The sequence below is a fragment of the Canis lupus genome, chromosome 19 (assembly GCF_048164855.1).
Source record: "Canis lupus baileyi chromosome 19, mCanLup2.hap1, whole genome shotgun sequence".
In the NCBI taxonomy this organism is placed as follows: Eukaryota; Metazoa; Chordata; class Mammalia; order Carnivora; family Canidae; genus Canis; species Canis lupus.
The window spans coordinates 6,906,927-6,931,327 of NC_132856.1; the positions used below are offsets into that span (position 1 = coordinate 6,906,927).

General features: G+C 37.0%; 1 protein-coding gene and 1 non-coding gene across 6 annotated transcripts in view; one reads left to right on the forward strand and one right to left on the reverse strand.

The window, feature by feature from the left end:
• TMCC1 (transmembrane and coiled-coil domain family 1) overlaps window positions 1-24,401 on the forward strand; it is a 241,381-nt gene that overhangs the window by 76,889 nt on the left and 140,091 nt on the right. The window lies entirely within an intron of this gene.
• Window positions 12,889-12,992, reverse strand: LOC140611524 (U6 spliceosomal RNA). Its single transcript, XR_012012675.1, has one exon. It is a non-coding gene; the product is annotated as a U6 spliceosomal RNA (small nuclear RNA).

The following is a 24,401-nucleotide window of genomic DNA, read 5'->3' on the forward strand; positions in this document are numbered from 1 at the left end:
GGGAAGAAATGAACAGAATTAGGGGAGAAAGGTAGCCTTCAGATTCAAAATAGATCTTTAGTTTGGTTCCATCAGGTTTTACATATAATCATTGTTTCATGGTGAGTCAAACTTTGAAACCCTCAGATTACTTGTAAGATTATTCAGTCAGATTTTATACTTCATCCTCAAATTGAAGAGTGGAAAATAATTATCACATTAAAGTTTGCTTGATTATAATGGAAAACAGTTTAAAAAGGAAAAAGCTTCTGTCCTGAATTTGTCATATACTAGCTGAGTGATTTTATTTTATCTTATTTAGGGGGGAGGGGGCGGAATTAGGTTTATTTATTTATTTATTTATATTTTTAAATTGGAGTTCCATTTGCCAAGATATAGCATAACACCCAGTGCTCATCCCATCAAGTGCCCCCCTCAGTGCCTGCCACCCAGTCACCCATCCCCCGACCTACCTCCCGTTCCACTACCCCTTGTTCGTTTCCCAGAGTTAGGAGTCTCCCATGTTTTGTCACCCTCTCTGATATTTCCCACTCATTTTCTCTCCTTTCCCTTATAATCCCCCTCACTATTTTTTATATTCCCCGAATGAATGAGACCATATAATGTTTGTCCTTCTCCAATTGACTTACTTCACTCAGCATAATACCCTCTAGTTCTACCCACATTGAAGCAAATGGTGGGTATTTGTCATTTCTAATAGTTGAGTAATATTCCATTGTATATATTAGCTGAGTGATTTTAAACAAGCCTGTTACTTAACTCTGAATTTTAGTGCTCTTGCCAACATTGTTCTTTGAATCTATGAAAAGTTGTACAGATGAAAGTGCAAACCTAGGTGAGTGCACCAAAAGCTACCATGGTGATGTGTTAGTTTATGTGCTCTTCTTTTATATCTATTATTAAAACACTGTGGGATCAGAAATATATTTTTCTACTGTTTGTTTTTCATGCATTTGCTCAGTAAATGTTTGAGTATTTGACCTAACATTGTTTTTTGATCAGTGCTCTACAAACTTTCTGTAAGTAGTGATAGTAAGTATTTTTGACCATCTGGTCTCTCTCTCACAACTATTCAGCCCTGCATTGTAGCATGAAAGCAGCCACCCATAATATGTAAATGCATACCTGGATTTGGCTGTGGTAGACAGTATCTGGGCTATGGCCCATACTTTGTCCGTTCCTGTTTTAGGTGCTGAGAATAAGCTGGGGTCCCTGGTCAGCTCAGTGGTTGAGCATCTGCCCTTGGCTCAGGTTGTGATCCCAGGGTCCTGGGATCGAGTCTCACATTGGGCTCCCCACAGGGAGCCTGCTTCTCCCTCTGCCTATGTATCTGCCTCTCTTTCCCTGTCTCTCATAAATAAATAAATGAAATCTTTTTTTTTTAAAGACACTGTGAATAAATGAGTGAATAAAACAAAACAAAAAAGGTAAGTAAAATAGTAAATAAAATAGTTATCTCCTAAAAAAAACAAACAAAAAAAAATTAGTTATCTCCTACTTTTCAGAAATTCACATTAAGCTTTTGCTTTTATGAAATACCTATGTTAGTGTTTGTTTTGGCTATCTGAAAAAAAATCTGAAGAGGACTTTTGCTTTTACAAAAAACGGTGAAAAGTGACAATGGCATTCAGTGTTTGTTTTGTAGCGAGCAGTTACAGAGGGTACAGCCTTAGCAGTAAAAGTACTACTCACAAGCTCTTTTCCTGGTAACTACAGTTCAAGCTGTCATAGCTTTGAATTCTGTCTGTGAGCATCTGTGGTTTATCTCAATTTATTTTGTGCATCAGTTACCAAGATGTGTCCTAGAGTATCAGAAAAGCCTAAGAGAGGTCACTTTTTGAGTCTGGGGATGATCAAAAAATTTTTTTCATATAAGTTAGTGGTGATTATTTCTTTGCTTTATGCCATTTCACCTTACAGAAATTTTCATATGAATGCTGTATTTTGTATAGTGTGAGAAATCCTTATACAATATGACAGTTGTGAAAGGAGATGAATTCTAAGACAGGAAATTTTAAGTACATTGGTCATTTGCCTTGATATGTGGGCAAAGATCTGAAGGATGGGAAGAAACCAAGAAATAACTGGGGAAAGAGTAGGCGAGGCAGAGGGAAGAGCAAAAGGAAAGGTTCCAAAAGCCTCTACTATAAAGAAATTTTACTGAAATTGGTTTTTCTTGGCATTATTAACAGGAGAGGATGATAGTGCACACCAAGGCCTTAAGTCATAACCTTGTCTATAAATGCCAGATAGGTGAGGAAAAATACTTGGAACAGTTACTAGTAAGAATTTGATTTATGTGTATTAAATTTATATTGTATGGTTTAAATGTTAATGCTTTTCACATTGTTAAAAATTCAGCTGAGTAAAATGTAAAGATCTTACTGGCTTTATTCAACAATTCATAAATGGGACAGCATCCGTTATAGCAAATTAAGGAGCTCTGAAGAGCTGTACAAAGGGAAAGATTTTTATAGACAGAAAGGGCCAGAAACAGGAAAGTTGTACTAGGCAAAGCAAAACAAACAAACCAAAAAACAGATTGATATTATGTTACTGTCCCCACAGTGCATCTCAGGGGTAATGAGGCAGATTACCTAATACTGATCAGGTAATTTGTTGGTTTAAGAGTATCTTTCTGGGAGAGGCGAAACTATAATTAGATTCTTGGTAAACATGGGGCTTAGTATGTAAGTGACTCCATTTTGAGCCAGTTACCTTGTTTTTAACAAACTTGGATACTTATATGTAGCTTTATTTATTTATTTATTTTTATTTTTATTATTTTTTAAAAGATTTTATTTATTTATTCATGAGAGACACAGAGGGAGAGAGGCAGAGATATAGGCAGAGGGAGAAGCAGGCTCTATGCAGAGAGCCCGATGTGGGACTCGATCCCAGAACTCCAGGATCACACCCTGGGCCAAAGGCAGGTGCCAAACTGCTGAGCCACCCAGGGATCCCTATTTTTTTATTTTTATTTTTATTTTTATTTATTTATTTTTTTGTTTTTGTTTTCCTATTTTTTTATTTTTAAAGATTTTATTTATTTGACTGAGCAAGGGAGCATAGGCAGGGGGAGTGGCAGGCAGAAGAAAAAGCAGGCTTCCAGCTGAGCAGAGACCCTAGGATCATAACCTGAGCCAAAGGCAGCAGCCCAACCAACTGAGCCACCCAGGTGCCCTATATGTAGCTTTTAGAATAGTCATGTCAGTTTACTATTTCTAAGGTATAGTTTCAGGTACCTTTTCTCCCAAAGTGGATTTGTTCACTTTCTTACATTCTATTTATGTACATACATGAATATACATAAATATTTATATTATTCAGACAAATTTCTAAATATGGAGATTGTAGTTGTTTTTTTCATTAAATGGGACATTTATTTATACTAAAGACTTTTTATTCCACCAGTAATTATCCTTAAGTAGCCCTGAGTTGGAGATTAGCACTTTGAGAGATATGAGAGCTACATATAAATTGTATTACAGCCTTATTCTCAAAGACCTTACAGTCTTTGGGGGTGGCAAGATTTACCTAAGTGATAACTTAAGAAGCTGTGTGATGTAGTATAATCAAGCCCAGAAATCAGGGGCCTGCAGTTTTAAATTCTGAGAATGACTTGTTTCTGTTATTAAATATCAAATGTGACTTTAAACAAATTAAATTTCATAGGTTTCATCTTCCTCATTTTTCATATGAGTTTACTAAATAATATTTATTGTCACTTCTAATTTGAAAATGCCACAAATTAAATTTCTACTTCCCAGTCTTTTCCATGGCACACATAGAAAAATGAAATATCTGTTTAGCACAGCAGGGTAAAAGTGATGACATGTTCATAGCCAGGGTAATTGATCCAGTCTCTCTAGGCTCTGCTTGGCTACCTGGAGGTCTGAGGTGATTAGTATTTACAGCATACTTATAACCCATCCTTGTGGTTGAAAGCTTCAATAGAGAGAAAAGTATAAAATCAGATGTTACTGAGTTAAGGGTGGTAGAAGGTCAGAGGAGGGTAAGCCAAGTATGGGGTCATGTTATTGACAGGGGCTTTATAGAGTGTGTGTACTTGGAGGATGTCTTAGGAGGGTGAGGCACAGTAAATATAGATCTTCACCATCTTAAGACAACACAATACCTGCAAATTTCAAGTTTCAAAGTAGCTATGTATGTTCATTTATGACAGAGAGAGCACACATGAACACAGAAGGTGAGGAGGAGAGGGAGAGAGAGAACCCGAAGCAGGCTCCATGCCCAGAGTGGAGCCAGCATGGGGTTTAATCTGAAGACCCTGAGATCATGACCTGTGTTGAAATCAAGAGTTGGATGCTTAACTGACTGAGCCACCCAGGTGCCCTGAGGTGTGCTTTAAAGTTTTTTTTTTTTTTTTTTTTTTTTTTGCTTTAAAGTTTTTAATTAAAGTTTTCTCCTTATTGGAGGAAAAAAAAACAAAAACAAAAAAACCAAAACCAAAAACAAAACAAAACAAAAAAAACAGAACAAAACCACAATTGAGTCCCTGGAGGGCTAGGACCATATATTAGTTATCTTTATTTCCTACCTAGAACCTTAGGACTAACTAGTATAAGGACTAGTGAAGGGCAGCCCTGGTGGCGCAGCGGTTTAGCACCGCCTGCAGCCCAGGCTGTGATCCTAGAGACCTGGGATTGAGTCCCACGTCGGGCTCCTTGCATGGAGCCTGCTTCTTACTCTGCCTGTGTCTCTCTCTGTGTGTCTCTCATGAATAAATAAACAACATCTTTAAAAAAAAAAAAGGACTAGTGAAACATTTAGAGGAAGTAATGGGAGAAGTTTGGAAGAGCACATGATTATGTATAACTGATTTTTAAAATTTCTGTTTAAGGGAGAGGGCTTTAGCTTAGCATTAATGAGTGTGAAACTAGTAATTTTCATGATATGATTGGAAATAGGGAGCCCTCCTTATGGAAGTTTTGAAAAGTGGTTTGCATGTTGAAAATGTATTTTTTTATAGTTATGTTCAAGATGGAATAAAATAGGAAAAAACAGCTAAGGTATCAGGGAGCTCAGCTGAGAAGTTTTTGTTATATAGTGTAAGCATCTACCAGCTTATAAAGCAACAGTCAGTTGTTTATTTCTATGGGAAAAGTCCTTTTGAGGGATCCCTGGGTGGCGCAGTGGTTTGGCGCCTGCCTTTGGCCCAGGGCGCGATCCTGGAGACCCGGGATCAAATCCCACATCAGGCTCCCGGTGCATGGAGCCTGCTTCTCCCTCTGCCTATGTCTCTGCCTCTCTCTCTCTCTGTGTGTGTGACTATCATAAATAAATAAATAAATAAAAAATTAAAAAAAAAAAAAAAAGGAAAAGTCCTTTTGAATTTCAGTGTTAGAAATGGTTTGTAGATTCCCAGACTGGCCCCAAAATTCCATTCCTCTAAAATCAAGGTAAAATATTATACACTATTTCACAATTACAGTGGTAGCTAAATAGTGAAACAGTACTAGTCAATGCTATTTAAATACTCCTCATTTTGTAAAATAGTAACAATAAATGAGATTTTTTTTGCCATTTTGAGAAAGAGTAAGTTTAATAAAAGGGAAATAGAAGGTAGATGCAAACTTTGAAGCTTATGAAGAGAAAGTTCGAGGTTAGTCATCTTAGTTCTCTATTAAGGTTACTATCACTTCAGAGCTTACTATATCATTTTCCTGCTTTTGGATGAATTTAGAAAAAAAGTGTATTTTTATTAGGCTGCAGTTAGGGAAGTTTTGTGGGTTACTTGCAGTATGGACAGAGAGGAGAATTATTTTGTAATGCCTGACTGGATCTGGAAATCAGAGAAAATAGGAAAGGGAGCAGGCAGGCAGAATGGAAGGGAGAGGTAGGACTACTCTTCCTGGTAATCTCGTCTGTTTGGTGGCTAAGAGCCCAAATGTTGGGATAATTTCACACTGAAAAGGCTGCACCAACTTGATAGAATCATGGTTTCCAGGTCTATGTACAGCTTTTCCATGGAACAGAATTGGATAGCTATGGGCAGAGGACAAGGGAAAGGTACTGCCTGTCAGCTTTCCCCATACTGGAGGTCCCATGTAGCACGCTACCCCAGCTGTTTTTTCTGCCTCCAGACTGGCATGTCAGGAGTACAAGCAGCTTTAGGCTGCTTTCCTGTGCCCCTATTTCCACAAGGTGGAATCAGGGCCAAGAATGCCCAGAAGAACTTCTCACCAAGGCCAGCACTGTCAGAGGCACCCCCAGCTCAGTGCCCCCCACTCTCTGGAGTCTTTCTTTGAATTAGCTCTCAAAAACCCATTCTTTCTCATTCTCAGTTTCATTGTTAAAATTATTAAAATAATATGTAGATTTAGAGTTTGTGGATTACCCAGGGTTTATAAATAAGGGACTCTGCCTCCTTGGTAAATCACATCAGGATGGCATCCTACTCAGTTCATATAAAAAGGAGTTTTGCTTTACTTTTTTCTTTTTTCTTTTCTTTTCTTTCTTTTCTCTTTTCTTTTCTCCTTTTCTTTTCTTTCTTTTCTCTTTTCTTTTCTTTTCTCCTTTTCTTTTCTTTTCTTTTCTTTCTTTTCTTCTTCTTTTCTTTTCTTTTCTTTCTTTTCTTCTTCTTTTTTTCCTTTTTCTTTTTCCTTTTCCTTTTCCTTTTTCTTTCTAATAGGCTCCACAACCAGTGTGAGGCTTGAACTCACAACCCTGAGATCAAGACCTGAGTTGAGGGGATCCCTGGGTGGCTCAGCGTTTTAGCGCCTGCCTTTGGCCGGGGGCGTGACCCTGGAGTCCCGGGATGGAGTCCCACATCGGGCTCCCTGCATGGAGCCTGCTTCTCCCTCTGCCTGTGTCTCTGCCTCTCTCTCTGTCTCTCTGTCTCTCTCATGAATAAATGAAAAAAAAAAAAAAGACCTGAGAGCAAGATTGGGTCGCCTAGCTGACTAAGCCACCCAGGAGTTCCTGAAAGGGAGATAGATTTCTAAGAATTAGTTGAGCTGTGAGCAAAACCTGAAAGCTCAGGAGTACTGTCTCCCAGTGGGGAAGAAATGAGGTGGTAGGAGGAGTAGTTCCTACTGCTGACCACCAGGTGGTGCCCCTAGGCCAGGATCCTCAGATGGAAGCGAAGGGATGACTTTCCTATGGACAGGACATTAATAAATATGGATTATGACTTGAGAAGTAACTAGTACAGGAGATCATTAGGATTATGAGCTGGATTGAATACAATGACTATGATATAGTAGTAGCAGTGGATGCCCTTTGTAAATATTGAACGAAATGATAATTTTGAAAATGAATAGATAATAGAAGACTAGGTAGGACTTCATGACTGTTAGGATTTTTAAAAATTAAAGGTAAACACAACTTAAAACCTAGAGATTTGTCTGGGAAAAATGGTAAGATAATGTCCGTTTTCCACAAAACAGCTTAAAATTTTTAATTTTTGATGAACACCGATAGAGATCTCTTCTCTGTGTATTTAGGGACAGGCAGGTGACATTGAATAATTCGAGCTTAGAAAAGTAGGAATAAGCCAGAGGTGGAGATATATTTTGGCTTTTTAGTTGTTTTCTGTTAAAGGTACTTTATAGAGCAAAATTTGGTTGCTAAAATAAGTAACATTTAGGTTTATTGACCCTAGTTTGGAGGTCCAGAATGTGTATGTTTCTTTTAATATAGTGTATTTATTTAGTGGCCCAAAAGATATTTTGACTATCTTTTTTTTTTTTTTTGGATTTTATTTATTTATTCATGACAGAGAGAAGCAGAGACACAGGCAGAGGGAGAGAGGCAGGCACCCTGCAGGGAGCCCTATGTGGGGCTTGATCTGGGGACTCGGGGATCAGGCCCTGAGCTGAAGTCAGATGCTCCCAGACACAGCCGCTGAGCCATCCAGGCATTCCTATTTTGACTATCCTTTAAAAAAAAAAAAAAAAGATTTTATTTATTTATTCACAAGAGACACACACTAGAGAGAGAGAGAGAGAGAGAGGCAGAGACATAGGCAGAGGGAGAAGCAGGCTGCATGCAGGGAGCCCGATGTGAGACTTGATTCTGGGACCCCACAATGACGCCCTGGGCCGAAGGCAGGCGCCAAACCACTGAGCCACCCAGGGATCCCCTATTTTGACTATCCTTAATGATCTTATTTTGACATTTGATATGATTGTCATAGGGTGTTCTTGAACTTGGTAAATTTGTTTTGCAAAATTATCATAAGGATGCTTCTAAAAGGTTTTTTTGAGGGGAGGGGCTTTTATATTTTTAAAAATATGAGTTACATTCCTGTTTGGAACAGCAGCTTTTGCGATGAAGACTCAACATAAAAGAATGTTGAGTTCACTCTTTAAGTTCAATCTAACCTCTTTTGCCTTTACATTACAAAACAGATATGGACTTCAGAGTAATTAGACCTCTAAAGAAATACAATATATGACCTCACTTCTGCTTTTCCCTTTTATGTACAAAGGATTGAGTACTCTATCAGTTTAGCCTTGAATCTTAGGGAGAGAATTTTGGCACTCTGAGTCCCACTACTCTTTTATTTATCTATAATACTGTTAAACTGTCTTCCTTTGTGATGGTTAATTTCCAAAGACTTAGAGGTAGATAAATAGGTAGACGGAGGGAGAGACCAGGATCATATATTATATAAGGTTATCACTAGAACAGATTTTTTTTTCAGAGATCATAGTAGAACATTTTATCTCAAGAAAAATAGGCAACTTTGACAGGTTAGCACAATGTTAGGCTTAGTAAATAGTTGTTAAAAATTGACTTATTTTGATAGTGCATCATTATGACCTGTGATCTTGTCAGTCAGTGGAAACAGACTAGAGTTCACTTTGGAACTTTCATACTTCAGGGTCACAGTATATTATTTGCATTAACTTATGTCTCATTTTATATATAGATGGACTTTGAAAATACCCTTTTCCTAAATAGAATCATTTTAGATATATGAAAGATGTTTGATTTTAAAAATTAATCTTGGGACACCTGGATGGCTTAGTTGGTTAAGCATTCGACTTGATTTCAGCTCAGGTCATGATCTCAGGATTGTGAGATTGAGCTCTGTGTTGGGCTCTATGCCAGGCATAGGAATCTGCTTAAGATTCTCTCCCAAATCTTTTTTTTTTTTTTCTCCCAAATCTTTTAAAAAAAAAAAAGGGTTGGGGGTGGGGGGAGTCTCTGGGTGGCTCAGTGGTTTAGCACCTGCCTTTGGCCCAGGGCGTGATCCTGGAGTCCCGGGATCAAGTCCACATCGGGTTCCCTATGTGGAGCTTGGTTCTCCCTCTGCCTGTGTCTCTACCTCTCTCTCTCTCTCTCTCTCTCTCTCTCTCTCTCTGTGTCTCTCATGCATAAATAAATAAAATCTTTAAAAAAGAAAAGAGATTCTCTCTCTCCCTCTGCCTCTCCCCCTCTCAAAAAACATTAATCTTGTGACAAGTCTCTTTAAAGAAAAGAATTAGCAAGGACTTATTGGCTTATATATTATAAGAATATTCATACCTCCAGCCAAAGATCAAGTCAAATATTTATCAAGAACTGACAAATACATTTTATTTTATCATTCGTAACATCTAACTGGGATAAGAAGTGCTGACTCAGATTTCAAAGTTGTAATAATGAGGAAATTAAGAATTCAGAAACTTTGGGTTGCAAAATGAGTCCCTTGCAACACAACTGATTTTCAGCCAGTAGATCCCCAGCTGTTGCCAAGTGATTAGCAAAATCTCAGACTACTAAGCTTTAGGGACAATCCTAATCAAACTCCTCATTTTAGACCCAAAGATGTTAAAACTTATTTGAGATTATACACCTAATTATGAATGATACCAGGTCCAGATCCTTGGATTCCCACTGATTCCATGTCTATTAGTATTCTTGCCCTTTTATCCTGTTGATCATGTCAGAGAATTGAAGAATGCCAGTTCTTTCAAGCTGGAGACAAGAAAAGGAGAAAAGAAAGTTTTTTTTTTTCTTTTTTCAGACATTGGTAACTAGATCAGCTTGTTTGATGAAGGAGGGCAGAAATCTAAGAACAGTGACAAAGACTGATACCGTTACTACCTGTTTGGTTTCTTACGCTATTACTTTTAAATAATTCTTGTTTTCTTTTTTCAGATGAGTTGCAATGGAAATAAAATACTGTAATGATTCCTTAGAGTTATTTGAATACCCTTCATAGTTAAAATATGAGCAGTGACTTTCTGGATTCTCTCACATGTCTAAACAAAATAATAGGACAATGGAGTACTTAATTATTTAAACAGGGCATAAAATAAGGCCTCTTCTATTTACTGAGATAACCAGTTAAATATACAGTCTCTATGGAGCTAATTTCTGCATTATGAGATTGATGAGGGTGGGGTAGAAGAGAGCTCGTAATTGTGGTCTCAATATTCATCACAACATAATGTTGGAGAATTACAATTAAGAAAGGAGGATGAAGGTGAGAACCATCCTTCCATCATCTTTCTTATTGCCTTACAATACCAAGAAATTTGCCCTGAGAATATTGAATTTCAATGATTCATTCAATAATTGAGAATCTTGGGGATCCCTGGATGGCTCCATGGTTTAGCGCCTGTGTTTGGCCCCGGGCATGATCCTGGAGACCCGGGACTGAGTTCCACATCGGGCTTCCCGCATGGAGCCTGCTTCTCTCTGCTTGTGTCTCTGCTTCTCTCTCTCTTTCTCTGTGTCTCTCATGAATAAATAAATAAGATCTTTAAAAAAAATAATTGAGAATCTTTTACATGTAGTTGGTAATGATATTTGCAAGGATGTTTTGTAGGGGTGAATTTGTATTAATATTATTATGTGGGATCATATTCGGCTTATTGAGTAATGTGTGGAAGAACTTTTTTGTGTATATAATGTAATTTACATTGCATGTTGGCTTTTTGAGGTAGATATGATCTTCTTTTTTTTCCCCCAAATGAAATAATTAGGGCTTTGGGAAAATTTTAAACTTGCCTAAGACCAGAGAGCTAGTACATGACTGAGTCTAATTTTTTGTGCTCATTCTACTATAGCACAGATGCCTCAATATTGCACATTTTTTTTATCATGTACTTAGTGTGAGCAGTATAATATAAAGGCAGAGGGTATAGAAAATCTTAGAAGGATCTAGACTGCCAAAAAATTGGTAACCTGCCAACTAGATGCCTATATCTAAGGAGACTAATTTTCCTAAAACAGTTGAGGAAAAAAAATTAGTTGGTTTTAGCAATTGAAGTAAGATTTGAAGCCTGATAATTAATTCTTTTTTTTTTTTTCAAGATTTTATTTATTCATGAGAGACAGAGAGAGAGGCAGAGACCTAGACAGAGACTGGCTCCCAGGATCATGACCTGAGCCAAAGGCAGATGCTCAATCACTGAGCCACCCAGGTGCCCCCTGATAATTAACTCTTATAGTAGAAATGAATAAAGTAGAAATTTAGATGAAGGAGTAGAAGTTTCCCATTGCTTTCCACATCCACTGTCAAAAGGCCACAGTAAAATTACTGGAGGTCCAGAAGCCACTACAGTCTTACTAACCTCCAAACAGTGCTTTAAAGAAGGAAATGCAAGGTTATTTATCTTTGCTTCAGGTAATCTGACTGACAGGTAATCTGATGGTAGCAATGAGTCTTTTAAAAAATATTATATTACTACTACTATTTTTATTATAATTATTATTTAAATAAGCCCCACGTGGGCTTGAACTCACAACCCTCAGTTCGAGATCTTTATTGAGATCAAGAATTGAATGCTTGGGGGATCCCTGGGTGGCTCAGCGGTCTAGCATCTGCCTTCAGCCTAGGGTGTGATCTTGGAGTCCTGGGATCCAGTCTTGCATCACGCTCCCTGCATGGAGCCTGCTTCTCCCTCTGCCTGTGTCTCTGCCTTTCTCTCTGTGTGTCTCTCATGAATGAATAAATAAAATCTTAAAAAAAAAAAGAGTGGGATGCTTAACTGACTGAGCCACTGAGGTACCTCAACAATGATTCTTTTTAATTCTATGCTTTGGGGGGTTGTTTTGCCTCTGCCATGTTGCTACAGCTGTCTGAGGGGTAGGACAAAAATTCTGGAACATTGTCCTAAAGGAAGTTCCACTTAACTTTTGGAGCCTTTCATTAACACGATATCTTAGGTTGGAAGGGACTTCTACAGTCATTTTATTCAGCTCTATAACATTCTCCGCCAGTGATTTTCTGGCCTCTGAGACTCTCCCAAAGAAGCTCATTCTACTCAGATTTCTCTGTTAGACAAATCTAACATATTAAACTGATATCTATATTAAATTGTATTTCTCCAGTTAGGGCCAGAGTATGTAGTGCCTCTGCAGGCAGGGATTTCTTTCCTAATGTGTTTCTGAAAAATTACTTTGCTAGGCAAATAATCCCTAATCCTTGGATATTCTTTTTTATTTTTTAATTCAGCAAATATTTATTGATACAAGCATTCTTAGTGCTAGAATGTAATAGTGAATCCTTATTACAAACACTGTACTGTGAAATATTACTGTCTCTATTTTACAAGTGAGGAAAACAGAAGATCGAAGTTGAAGTGACTTACCAAGTTCACACAATTGGTTAGAAGTTTACTCAATGTCAGAATCATGCCTTTCTAGCTCCAAAAGTCATGTTTTTGACCACTGCTTTGTTGTGGGTCTTGCCAAGAGTAATCTCATAGCCATCAATAAAGCCTAGAGTAAATAGCTCAAGGAGAAGGCTTAAAGAATGACTTAAAAATACTTTCTAGCTCAGAGATTCTGAGGATTCTTCGGATACTAAATGAATTGATAGCCTCCCAGGGCTTCATTGGAAAACTACACAGCCAATTGATTCTTGACAGTCATAGATCTAAATTTGTGGTTTCAACAATTCACTAAGGACCCCAGAGGTCCATGACAAATATGGAATGCTTCACAAATTTGAATGTCATCCTTGTACACAGGCCATGCTAATCAATTGTATTGTTCCAGTTTTGTATATGGGCTGCTGAGGCAAGCACTGGGATGTTCTTCCATAATATAATGTTGAGTACTTAGTCATACTGGTACATCAGCTCTTGATTATTCCAATTCATCACTATTCCTCTTAAATTATGGTCTCTAGAACAAAACATAATACCCAAATATGGATAGAGCAGGGAATAGAGCTGAGCTATCACTTTCCTAATTTTAAGGTACTGTTTGGTTCTTTTAATGTACACAGCTCCATTTTGAAATTGTTTTTCCTTTTTGCGATCAAATTTTTCATATCTTTAATTTTCATTTGGTGAAATTCATAGAATTTAATTCAGCACAATTGAAATTTTTATAGATAGTGACTTAAACATGACAGAGGCTTAGTAATTTTGAGAATGTTAGAAAAGAAGATTTTTCTGAAGAACTTACCTCTTGTTTCTAAAATATTTGCTTTTAAGAGTGAGATGCTTTCAAATTATATCTTCTTTTAATCTGGTGTTAAAGATGGAGAATGTCACTTAATATTTCCTACCTTCAGCACCTAATTTTCCTTACTTTATATTTGTAGTATTATTTAATGTATGGATATGTTCAAATCAGAATTATTAAGAGTTTTGTGGCATGTTTAGGAATATAGTCATTTATTGTACTTAAATCTTCAGTAACTTTTGTTTTTAAACAGTGCTCAATTCTTTTTGTTTTTTATTTTTCCATGCTGGGCATGGAGCCCAATGTGGGGCTTGGACTCACAATCCTGAAATCAAGACCTGAGCTGAGATCAAGAATCGGATGCTTAACTGACTGAGCCACCCAGGTGCCTCACCATTGTCTTCTTTAATGTCTGTTTGGGGGCAGCTGGGGTAGCTCAGTAGTTTAGCACTGCCTTCAGCCCAGGGCCTGATCCTGGAGACCTGGGGTCGAGTCCCATGTCAGGCTCCTTGCATGGAGCATGCTTCTCCCTCTGCCTGTGTCTCTGCCCCCCGCCCTCTGTCTCTCATGAATAAATACAATCTTTAAAAAATAAAATAAAAAATAATGTCTGTTTGGTGATACTTGAAATTCAAAGAGGTTTTGTCTTAAAAGCAAAACAGAAAGTAATTCCCAGCTCAAAATAATAGAAATTTCAGCCTACTGAGGTAAAAGAAGTCTCTGGGATTGCAGTAAAGTATTTCTCGGGAAATCAGATGTGATAATGGGGGAGTGATCTAGGGGCCAAAGAAGAAGAAATTCTTCTTAGCCATTTATTTCCTGTTAGGATGGTAAGATAGCAAATGTTGCTTCTCCATCATATTTGTGGTATCATGATCTTACACTTCACAGAGATTTTTTAAAAATAGTATTGGCACTTTCATGGAGGCTGTTGGAAAAATTTGATCGTACCATGCAAGTTGTAATCTGGAAAGCAGTATTTGACATTTGAATATTGCTTTCCTGGTTTGGATGCAAAATTTTTTAGTTGGAGAGAAATTCTCATATTTGATTTGCGAGCTAGAGTCTTAATCAGATGTTGACAATTTAATTTGAACATAAATCATTTTGGCAATTATCAGTAGCAGGGAATTAATTCATTTCCTGGTTTACTTGGGAAAGATGTTACTAGGAAGATTTAGTACCATGATTTCTAGAGGCCCTCTGCTGATAGCTTCTGGTATTGCTGAGAGTAGTGTTTGATGAAATAACCTACTAATTCTTCTGTATTATACTAGTGATTCTTACTTCCTGCAGTGTTCTTTTTTTTTTAAGATTTTATTTATTTATTCGTTAAAGACACAGAGAGCGGGGCAGAGACACAGGCAGGGGGAAAAGCAGGTTCCCCGCAGGGAGCCTGATGCGGGACTTGATCCTAGGACTCTCCGATCATGACCTGAGCCAAAAGCTCAACCACTGAGCCACCCAGGTGCCCCCTGCAGTGTGTTTTAAACACAGTTTTCTTGGTTAATACTAATATAATCCCAAAGTCTTATTTTTAATTACCAACCAGTAATGGAAGTAATTCTTTTGTTTTTATTGAAGTATAATTGACATACAATATCCTATTAGTTTCAGATGCACATCATAGTGACTTGATATTTTTATATGTTATGAAATGATCCCTATGGTAAGTTTAGTTACTGTCATTATACAGAGTTATTACAATATTATTGGCTATATTCCCTATGCTGTATATTATGTCCCCATGACTTACTTATTTTATAACTGGAGATTTGTACCTCTTAATCTCCATCTATTTTGCTTGCCTCCTCCCCTGTACCCCTGTCCCTCTGGCAATCAGCAGTTTCAGGTATCAGTCAGTTTCTGTTTTGTTTTATTTTGCTTTTTTAGATTCCACATATAAGTGACATCATATGATACTTGTTTTTCTTCAGACTTATTTAGCATAATATCCACTGGATCTATTCATATTGGTGCAAATGGTAAGATTCCAGTTTTTTAAGATTTTATTTATTTATTCATGAGAGACACACAGAGAGAGGCAGAGACATAGGCAGAGGGAGAAGAAGGCTCCCTGTAGGGAGCCTAATATAGGACTTGATCCCAGGACCCCAGGATCACAACCTGAGCCAAAGGCAGGCGCTCAGCCACTGAGCCATTCAGGTGCCCCTCCATTTTTTTTTAAATTTTTTATTTTATTTTATTTATTTATGATAGGCACACAGTGAGAGAGAGAGAGAGAGAGGCAGAGACACAGGCAGAAGGGAGAAGCAGGCTCCATGCACCGGGAGCCCAACGTGGGATTCGATCCTGGGTCTCCAGGATCGCGCCCTGGGCCAAAGGCAGGCGCTACACCGCTGCGCCACCCAGGGATCCCCTCCAATCTTCTTTATGGCTAATATTCTATTGTGTATATATATCACATCTTCTTTATCTATTCATCTATCCATGAATACTTAGGTTGCTTCTGAATATTGGCTATTTAGATAATGCTTCATTGAACCATTATGTTCAATGTTCAATTATGTATGAAGAGGATACATATACCTCTTCATACAATCCTGAAGTCTATTTTTTAAAAATATTTTATTTATTTATTTGAAACAGTGTGAGCGATTGAGAGAGCACAAAGGGGGAGCCAAGGGAGAGGGGCAAGCAGACTCCCCACTGAGCAGGGAGCTAGACTTGGGTTCAGTTCTAGGACCCTGAGATCATGACCTGAGCCAAAGGGAGACACTGAACTGACTGAACCACCCCGGTACCCCCGAAGTCTTATTTTTAATTACCAACCAGGTTATGGAACTAACTCTTCACAAATGTTGGCCTAAATTCTGAACTTTGCAGAGTCTCTCATGGTTAGTAAATAATAGGATTTTTACTTTGGTTTAGGAAGGTTGTTTTGGTTGAAAGTGTGCCTTGAAAACCTAATTTAATGTAAATGTGCTTGCTTTTTTATAGATCCTAGATAAGGCAGTTTTCCAAAGACTCAATCTTCATTCCTTTGCCTTGTTTTTAGAATTTACTTATAACATGAACATTTTCTTAAAAAACTTAAAGTATTTCCTATATCTGACTCTATTAAAGCATTTTGGTAATATGCTCTAAATAAAAATATAATTGAAAAGCTAATTTCAAGGACACAACAGTATAGTTTTAAGCATTAATTAAATTGGACCTTGATATCTTCTTGGCATCACTTCAATGTTAGTATTCTGAGGAATCCAGGTTAGCCTTTAAATGTAGATAAATTTAGTCAAATTAAGTTTAATTTTTAGATTTAGGGATCCCTGGGTAGCGCAGCGGTTTGGCGCCTGCCTTTGGCCCAGGGCGCGATCCTGGAGACCCGGGATCGAATCCCACGTCGGGTTCCCGGTGCATGGAGCCTGCTTCTCCCTCTGCCTGTGTCTCTGCCTCTCTCTCTCTCTCTCTGTGACTATCATAAATAAATAAAAAAAAAATTAAAAAAAAATAATTTTTAGATTTAGGTTGGAAGGATAATGAAAGCTATCCTTATGGGCCCTTTTTTCTCTCTGAGTGTGTATGTATGTGTCTACACAATTATCACATGCATGGTAGACTTAGAGAGCTGAATAGTCCATCGCTCTGTGCTCTTTTGCTAAGAAAGTTTATTATTTTGATATTTTGAAAGCTTAATTGGTTGCTGTTAATTTCTCATGCTGAATATTTATGCATAGTTCATGGTACACTGATGACGGGCGTTTAATATCTACCTTGGATCCATAATCATATAGGTAGGTCCCTTGTGACCTAATATTTAAAAAAAAAAATAAAAGGACATTAACTATCTAGGGTAGTGGCCTCCAAATTATTTTGCTCACCCATACCTTTGGTGTATCTCCAGTATTTTTAAATTATAAATCGTGCACATATAATTGTTTCCGTAAATTACATACATCATATAACATAAAAAATAAAAGCATGAGATAAAAATATAAGTGGAAGTTATAATTTTTTCTCACCACAGTCCATTGGATTGTCTTGCATAATACTGGGGTGCATGTAACCTATATTTAGATCAAGATTAAAAGTTAGAATAATTCTCCTTTAAAGAATTCTTTTTATATTTACCTTGGGTATGTGATGCTAACCACAATATAAGAACAGATTTGACAACAGAACTGTCTAGTTTTGAGGTAGGCTACTTTGGGACGATCAGACAAAATCTAGAGAACCACACATCATGCATGTTGTGGGAAATTCCCAGGACTCCAGTTGAAGAGTCCAGCTATAATAACCTTTGATACTCCTAAATTCTGTGACTGTAGATAGGAATTCATAGGTGGAACATTTAAATTTGAAACACTGTTGGAAAGTTAGGCTGTGAATGAAGATCTGGAATAGGACTACACTGGGAAATTGTTCAACTTCTTCATCCAGACCGTCTGCTCATGACTTCTCCTGCTGTCTTCTTTAGAAATTTGATAATTTCTGATTCTCAAGTCATCTACACATAGGAAAAAGTTTTTTAAGGCATCTTATAAGCCTATAGTCTGACTGTATGGGAGAATAAATATATAAGTAAGGAATTCCAACAATGAACTTTATCAACAGACTTTTACTCTGCTTCTTCATACCAAATAAAAAAGGAGAGGCAGGGGAAAGAGAACATGAAAGCAAGTTTAGAATGAACAATTATTTTAAAGTGTACCATATCACAGATGACTTAGTAAATAAATTCTCTCTAAAATATATGAGTACTATTTCATTAAAAATAATCTGTTCTACAGTATAATTGAATAGCTTCACTTTTTAAAGCTCAAAATTGTATCACCTTAAAACCAAAAACTTTAGAATCCACCCCCCCCCCCTTCCTTTTTCTTTTTTCTTTTTGGTGAGGGAATAGTTTTGTGAAATTCAGTTAGCAAAGATAAGCCATCAATAAACTTAATAGCTTTTTCACTATACTTGATTTGAGTATTGTGGATATGACTATAGTGCTACAGAGTACCTACTTAAGTTTCTCTGTTGTGGCGGTGGTTTTCTTTCCTGGTTTATGTAATACCCTGTTCTCTTTCATTGTTCCCATAGAGGCAGAAGCCCTTCTGCTCCAGTGAGTCTGAGTGTCAAATGCTAGAATCACCAGAACTTGAGATTTTTTAAAAAATGACTAATCCTGCATTTTGCTGAGATTTCAATCTCAGTAGCACTTCTCTTTTTAAATATAAAAACCACAGAATGAATAGCCATAAAAGTGAAAGAGAGTTCTAATTCTAATCTGTTTATTTCTGAGCATTTCTTGATAGGAATCTTAACAATGAGTAGTGCATCACAAGAACTGAAGATCCGTATAACCTACCACATATGGGTGTTCTGTGGGAAATGTTTTCTAGAACATTATCTTATAAAACACAATGCAATCCTGGGGAGCATATGCTTAGTTTATTAATAAAAGTGTCATAGGTTAAGTGGCTATGCAAATGTACATTTAAATAACCACTGTATCACACTGTAGGAGTAGAATATCTTAAACATTGTTTTCTGGCTTTAGCTTACCAGAGGCTTTCCAACAACATTGAACTTGTTTTCAAGATTATAGATTGTTCAGGACACAACTATACATTCTTCTAGGTTAAAGAACAGTGTTCACTTTTTAATTTTATTTATTTATTTTTTTGCTTGGAACTGTTGTCTGCTACAAAGATGCAAAGCAGCTGAAGAAAACAGTCTACCCATTTTGGTATTGAAACTGTTTATGACTGGAAACATTGATCTGATAAGCTTCTTTCCATTTTCCGTACTCCTTGGGTGTCACACAATGTCTTTACAAAGTTTGTGATGAGTTATACCAAACAGAATCAGATTAGGTTTAAGCAGATAAATACTTGTGAGGTTAATTTATTCTTAGGAATGTTCCCCCACAAGGCTTTCAAGTATAAGGTGATCTTGCTTAAGTTTCTTGGCAAAAAGATGGAATTTAGGCTATTTTCTGTTGTCAGAAGTTGAGCTTTATGAGAATGTGAATAAAGATTTTATGATCTGATTATAGCTCAGGAGATTTTAGGCCACAGTATAAATTACCTGCCTTGGCTGTACGTACTGGTGTATATCCTTTGTTTTTTTGCTCCTACTTCTATGTCCTTATCTTTTGTTGCATTTGGGTACAGATTTGTGGATTGGTACAGAAATCCAAGACAAACTTGACTTTTGTATCTTGTTTTCATCATTATAAGGATTTGTAGCTCTAGTGTTTTACTAAATAAAATCAATTGAATAAAAAATTTTATTTAGAGCGGTCAAACTTTGTCACATATAGAGTAAGTTTACTGAGTAGTTATTTTTTTCCCTCTTTTAGTGGAATTTACCTAAAATTACGTAAAAAAAAAAAAGAATTAGCTAACGTTGAAACTGGCAAAAAAAAAAAAATCTTTGCAATAGGAAAGGAAAAGACACTCCTGTGTATCTCTCCTTTACTACAGCTTATACCATACTATGCTTCTGGTCACCAGATGTGTAGTTTTTTCCCCCCACACCAAGCACTTCTCTGCAATACCAGCGGGGTGTCCCACAATTTAATGCAGTTCTGACCTTATCTGAGAATAGCTTCAGAGCCCGCAGATTAAGGGTACCGACCCACAAGACTGCTTCCCCTTCGCCTTCAGTTGCCACTGGCAAATCCAGGTTTTCACGTATGCTTTTGACCATCTGATCAGATAGTTCAGATGATCCCACCATTTACTCCTTGGGTTCTATTAACTTGTTAGAATGGCTTACAGAACTCAGGAAAATATTTTACTTACTAGATTACAGGTTTATCATAAAAAGATATAACTCCAGAATGGCCAAGAGATGCGAAGGGCAAGCTATATAGGAAGAGGCACAGAGCTTCCATGCCCTCTGGGTATGTCACTGTCCCAGGATCTCCATGTATTCACCAACCTGGAAGTTCTCAGAATCCCATAGTTGAGGGATTTTTATGGAAGCTTCATTACATAGACATGATTGATTAGATCATTGGTGTGTGGTGATAGATCACAATCTCCAATCACTCGCTACTACTTGGAGGTGGGGAGAAGGGCTAAAATTCCAACTCTAATTACCTGGTTAGTTTCCCTGGCAGCCAGCTCCCATCCAGTGGTTGGTTAACTAGCAGCTTTCCACAAGTCACCACATTAACATCAAATCAGGTGTGGTTGAATGGGGGCTTGTTTTGAATAATATGTCCCCTTTATGTACCGAAGCTATTTCAGGTTCTAGGGACAATAGACCAAATATAACAAAAGATGTTCCCTTTGCTCTTAATACTTAGGAAATTCCAAGAATTTGGGGAGCTATGAGCCAATAAATGTGAATAGAAGACCAAAGAATATTTATTACAAATCACATTTTATTACATATTTTATGTTCAGTTTGAAAATGTCAAAGCTATTCTTCTTTTGTATGATTGAATGTTTTAAGTTTGTTTTTCTGTAGAGACATTCTCTATCCTTAAAGATTAGAATCCTTGGGATTTTTTTTTCTTGCTGTTACTTTTTATGTCTTTTCATTCATTGTTTGTATCTTCTCAATTCTGTATTGTCCTAGTACCTTTTTTTTTTTTCTTTTAAATCACAGCTGGAAAGTCTGAAAAGCATTCTGACAAAGGAAAACTGAATTGTGACCTTAGACCAACAGTAAGCTACAGGAACAAATGAAGTTAAGAAATAATATTATTTCAGATATGTATCTTTGTCCTTAGTCTTTCAGAGAATTGTTGAAACTAAGAATTTAGAAGTCATTTCTTGGGCAGCCCAGGTGGCTCAGCGGTTTAGTGCCACCTTCAGCCCAGGGCATGATCCTAGAGACCTGGGATCGAGTCCCACATCAGGCTCCCTGCATGGAGCCTGCTTCTCCCTCTGCCTATGTCTCTGCCTCTCTCTCGCTCTCTCTGTGTCTCTCATGAATGAATAAGTAAGTAAGTAAGTAAGTAAATAAATAAATAAATAAATTCTTTTAAAAAATAAAAGTCATCTCTAATTTTCCTCTGTTATTTGAGATTCTTTTGGCTGGTCTAAGACTTAAATTGACATAGATCAACAGAGGGTCACCTGCGTAGCTCAGTGGTTGATTGTCTGCCTTCATCTGAGGGCATGATCCTGGGGTCCTGGGATGGAGTCCTACAGCAGGCTCCCCATAGGAAGTCTGCTTCTCCCTCTGCCTTTGTCTCTGCTTCTCTCTCTGTGTCTCTCATGAATAAATAAAATCTTAAAGATACATTTCATAAGGCTATAGCTACCACAGATAGTGATTCCTTTGGTGGATCTGAGCAAAGTAAATTGAAAACCTTCTGGAGAATTTACTGTTCTAGATGCCATTAAGAACATTTGTGATTCATGAGAAGAGGTCAAAATATCAGTATGAACAGGAATTTGGAAGAAGTTTATTCCAAACCTTATGGATGACTTTGAGGGGCTCAAGACTTCAGGGGAGGAAGTCACTGCAGATGTGGTGCAAATAGCAAGAGAACTAGAATTAGAGTCTGAAGGCGTGACTGAATTGCTACGATCTCATTATAAACCTTAACAGATGAGGAGTTGCTTCTTATGGATAAGCAAAGAAAGTGGGTTTTGAGATGTAATCGATTCCTGATGGAGATGCTGTGAAGATTGTTGAAATAACAACAGAGGATTTAGAATATGACATAAACTTAGTTGATAAAGCAGTGGCGGGTTTTGAGAAAATTGATTTCAATTTTGAAAGAAGTTCTGTGAATAAAATGCTATCAAACAGCATCTCATGCTATAGAGAAATGGTTTGTGAAAGGAAGAGTCAGTTGATGTGACAGACTGCATTGTTTGTTGTTTACTTTTAAGAAATTGCCACAGCCACCCCAGCCTTCAGCAACCACTGCCTTGATCAGTCAGCAGCAGTCAATACTTAGGCAATGCCCTCCACCAGATTACAACTCACTGAAAGCTCAGATGATGGTTAGCAGATAAGTAGATAAACCAATGTTCAGTTATTAATGTTTCATTATTTTATATTATTTGGAAATAATCTACATATTCAATTAATTTCTATCATTTACTTAACAAAACCCTGAAGTTTTAGGATGCCAGAAATATTTTGTAAACTATTTTTAAGTACACATCCCATAAAACATAATTTTTGCTAAAAAGATGGCCTAAAAATTCCTGCCTCACTTATAGCTATCTAAATCATTTGCTTTCGGGCAGCCCTGGTGGCTCAGAAGTTTAGTGCCACCTTCAGCCTGGGGTGTGATCCTGGAGACCCGGGATCGAGTCCCATGTCAGGCTCCCTGCATGGAGCCTGCTTCTCCCTCTGCCTGTGTCTCTGCCTCTTTCTCTCTCTGTCTGTGTGTGTCTCTCATGAATAAATAAATAAAATCTTTAAATAAATAAATAAATAAATAAATAAATAAATAAATAAATAAATCATGTGCTTTCAACAATGGTGGTTACATTTCACAAAAATTTCATGAGACATTAGACAAAGTCAGGTTTCATCCAAGCTACTTTTCTTATTGACAAATTTTGTAAGAGATAACATGAACATACTTGATTAGTAAACCTAGGTAGAGTAAAAATATTATAATTAATGTTGATAACTTTAAAGACATGTCTGTATTAAACCAACAAACATAAACTAGTTTTTATTTACCAAAGAGTTTTACCAGATCATATGAACTTGGAAAGCATTTGGATGTATTTCTGAGAGTTTAGAAATAGTGAATTTATGTAAGCACTCATCTTTCAGTCAATTATATACAGCTCTTTTGCAAATTAATTTTGGGAATACCATCTGGAGGTAGGGAAATATCTGTATATCATACCTATAATATATACACATAGACATACATATGGGTGCAAACACAGAGATTTTAGAGCTTCTGTTTTAAAAAAATATATAAAACTCACTAGTTTATAAAAAGCAATTGGAATAAAGTTTACTTGCTCAGATGGCTAAACCCCTTTACTGTTTGTGAAGACTTTTAAGGTTGTATTTGTTTCTGGAAGGAGTCTGTGGTCTAAAGTTTGGGTGAGAGAGCCCTTTTTGCAGTTTGTACTTTTAAAAGTCATCTTTACCTTTTTTTCTCCCAACTTTAGTGTTATCGGAGTGTGGGCATTGTTTTAGATACCTCCTGAGTTGTTTACATTTCAAAGTCATGGCAAGAGTTAAATCTTGAAGAGACTGAGAAAGGAGGCAAGTTCCTCCCAGAAGGAGGAACTAAAGCCAATAATTTACAAGCATTTTGAAATAAATAGAGGAGATTTTTAAATTGGTAAAAAAGAATTGATGGACTTTGGATTGCCTGTAGGGCTTTTTTTAGTTTTGCAAAGATTTATAAGATTAGGGCAGCTGCTCTCATTTTTTCCCCCCAAAGAATTGGGTTGCAGCCTTAATGATATCACGGGTCTGATCTGCACATTCAATTACATTATCTGCAAATTGCTCTTTTCCTTTTAGGTACAGTTTTATTTTAGCTTAGTGTAGGAGAAATAAAAATTCCTATTGGGCTTTGAATATAACCTTCTAATTTCTGATCAACTTTAACTATAGAGTTACTTAAAATCATTTTAAATATCTTGTCAATTTTTAGCTGGGACAAATAATAAATATTTCTGGTAGTACTGAACAACTTCATGGACTCAAGAGGCATCTTCAAAGGGCTGTAAAAGGTTACTACCTTCTTAAGATCCAGTAATTCCCAAAGATAGCCAAAAGAAAGAATCCATGGTCTGGCCTGTTCCAGGCAGGCAAGAAGCCAAGCCAAGCTATTAGGATTCAACTATCTTAGTAAGGTTTTGCTGCCTTTTTTTTTTTTTTTTTTTTAATATAGCTACAGTTTCAGGGACTGTAGTTCTTAGATGTAAGATTATCAGGTGTTCCAAAAGGTGCTATGCTTAATTCTTTGGATTTTAAGGGGGAATTTATATTGGATGTAGAGTTTAATTTTTGTTCTAATTTCTATTCTTTCATCTTGTAAAAAGGAGTCCCTAAGGCTAAGTCATTATATTTCTTTGTGTGCATTTTAAAATTTGGTCATTCCACATAACCAATAA